General features: G+C 51.9%; 1 protein-coding gene across 2 annotated transcripts in view; it reads left to right on the top strand.

The window, feature by feature from the left end:
• Positions 1–1786: 1786 nt before the first annotated feature.
• sned1 (sushi, nidogen and EGF-like domains 1) overlaps positions 1787–2500 on the top strand; it is a 97203-nt gene continuing 96489 nt past the window's right edge. The window contains exon 1 of one of the 2 annotated variants that reach the window (XM_063201994.1): positions 1787–2500. This exon is cut by the window's right edge and continues 321 nt beyond it. The gene's annotated coding sequence lies outside the window, so the exon portion shown is untranslated. The other variant, XM_063201993.1, reaches the window with a different exon arrangement.

The raw sequence follows: 2500 nt of genomic DNA, 5'->3' as shown, positions 1-2500 counted from the left end.
ATAGAGATAGGAATGGAAAGAGAGAGAAACCAGAAATAGAGAGAGCGAGGGATGAGAAGGAGTGAGAGAGAGAGTGATGTATCTGGTATGTGAGAGCTCCTGATAGCAATGTGAGTAGAAAGCTGCAGTGATGAAGGGTTTAGAACAACCAGCAGAGGAAGTGAGAGAGAGAGAGAGAGAGAGAGAGAGAGTGTGTGTGTGTGTGTGTGTGTGTGTGTGTGTGTGTGTGTGTGTGTGTGTGTTGGGGTGTGGGTGTGTGTGTGTGTGTGTGTGTGTGTGTGTGTGTGTGTGTGAGCGAGCGTGCGTGTGTGAGCGTGCGTGCCTGCGCGCACGCGTGCGCATCGGTGTCTGTGTGTGTGTGTGTGTGTGTGTGTGTGTGTGTGTGTGTGTGTGTGTGTGTGTGTGTGTGTGTGTGAAAAAGAGAGGTCGAGAAAGAGAATGTGTGTGTGAGAGAGAGCAGTGAATTTGCGTGTGACAGAGAGAGAGTGTGTGTTTATATATCTAGTGTGTATGAAAGGGAGAGGGGAGTATGAGTGGGGGTTAGCGTGTGTGTGTGTGTAAGTGTGTGTGATAGGTGTGTGGGTGTGTATGTGTGTGGGGGGTTGAAAGAGATAGGGAAAGGGCGTGTGTGCAAGAAAGGGAGGAGAGACGTTGAGGGAGGAATATAGAAAGAAAGAGAGAGAGATGTAGAGAGAGAGAGAGGAGGGGGTTAAGAGATGCAGTCAGAAGAGATACAGGGATTCTGCAGAGGAGAGAGAGAGCAAAGGAAGAGAAAGAGAGCATGATGAAATGGAATGAGAATCATAGAGAGAAAGAAAGAGAAGCAAGAAGAGAGTGAGAGATGCAGTGAAAGAGGGAAAGTGTGCAGGGGAAGTAGAGGCCGCATGCTGAGAGAGGGATGGGGAGAGAGCGAGAGAGAGAGAGAGAGAGAGAGCATGTTGAAGAGAGAGAGAGAGCGTGCATGCATGAACAAGAGAGAGCAGAGAGAACGCTGAACGAGTGTGCAGGAGAGAGGGAGAGAGTAAGCTTTGAGAGAGGGGGGCAGCTTGCTGTGAGCGAGAGAGAGAGAGAGAGAGAGAGAGAGAGAGAGAGAGAGAGAGAGAGAGAGAGAGAGAGAGAGAGAGAGAGTGAGAACTGTCAGAGACTGAAGTGTTTCTTTGATTACCATAGCTCCTCCTTCCCTCTCTGAAGGCCCGCCTCCTGTTTGTCCAGTCACCACCTCCCTCTGCAGCCATTGGCCCAGGCCAGCTCATTATGCGAGCCAGGGAGTCCCAGGAGGGCGGGGCCAAGGGCTGAAAGGAGCCCTTTGGCAGGCAGAATACACACACACACACACACACACACACACACACACACACACACACACACACACACACACACACACACACACACACACACACACACACACACACACACACACACACACACTCATGGAGAATAGAGCTTTTATTGAGCAGATCTCTACGGCGGCCATCAGGGAGCAAATCGCTGGATTGTAAAAAAAAAAAAAAAAAGTTCCAAATCAATGCTTGCTCGCTCTCTCTCTCTCTCTCTCTCTCTCTCTCTCTCTCTCTCTCTCTCTCTCTCTCTCTCTCTCTCTCTCTCTCAATCTTTCTATTTCTCTCTCCCTCCTCTCTCTCATTCACTGCCTCTCCTCCTTCTCTCTCTCTCTCTCTCCTTCTCCCCCCCTCTCTATTTCTCTGCCTCTCCTCCCCTGCTCTATGTCCCTCTCTCTCTCTCTCCCTCTCCCTCTCTTTTTTTCTTCCTCTCCTCCTCTGCGCACTCTGCACACTTCTTCTCTGAACGTGGTGCGGCTGAGCTGTGCAGAGCGGAACAGACCAGAGCGCAGTGGAGAGAAAGGGAGCGCAGCGGAGAGAGAGAGAGAGAGCGAGAGCGAGAGCGAGAGAGAGGGGAACCCAGCGGCACTCAGAATGCCAGGAATCTAATCTGTCCCACTACGGCCACCTCGCTCACTCGCTAGCACTAGTGACACACGGAGAGAGAGATTGGAGGACAGCAAGAAAAAGAGAGAGTGGAGTGGACAGAGCTGGGAGGTGAGCCCCTCTAACAGCACAGCACAGCAGAAGAGAGGGAGAGAAATAGAGGAGAAGATTAAAGAACAGCAGCAGGGACAGGAGGAGAACAGAAGGAAGAAGGAGAAGGACAAGAAGACAAGAAGTTTCTCCCAAAGTCTTTTCTGTAACTGTCCGGACTCTTAACAAGACTTCTGCTGCTGCTTGCTGCAGAACGGGAGGAGAGAGAGAGAGACAGAGAGAGAGGTAAACAGCTGAGAGGCTCCTCTCCTACAGCCTCTCTCTCCGTCCCTCCAGCTGATCTTCAGGTGACAACTGGACCAACCGGCGCCACACTTCCCTTCACCACCCTTTCCTCCTTTTCCTCCTCTCTTCTCCCTCTCCTCTCCACCTCCTCTCCACCTCCGCAACATCCGTGGTGCACCAGGTGTGGGAGTTATCCACCCGGCGTGGCAGCTCCGGCTCCG

Source organism: Engraulis encrasicolus, chromosome 6, assembly GCF_034702125.1.
Source record: "Engraulis encrasicolus isolate BLACKSEA-1 chromosome 6, IST_EnEncr_1.0, whole genome shotgun sequence".
NCBI classification, from domain to species: Eukaryota; Metazoa; Chordata; class Actinopteri; order Clupeiformes; family Engraulidae; genus Engraulis; species Engraulis encrasicolus.
The sequence above is the reverse complement of the archived record's forward strand: the minus strand, read 5'-3'. Positions and strand labels throughout refer to the sequence as shown.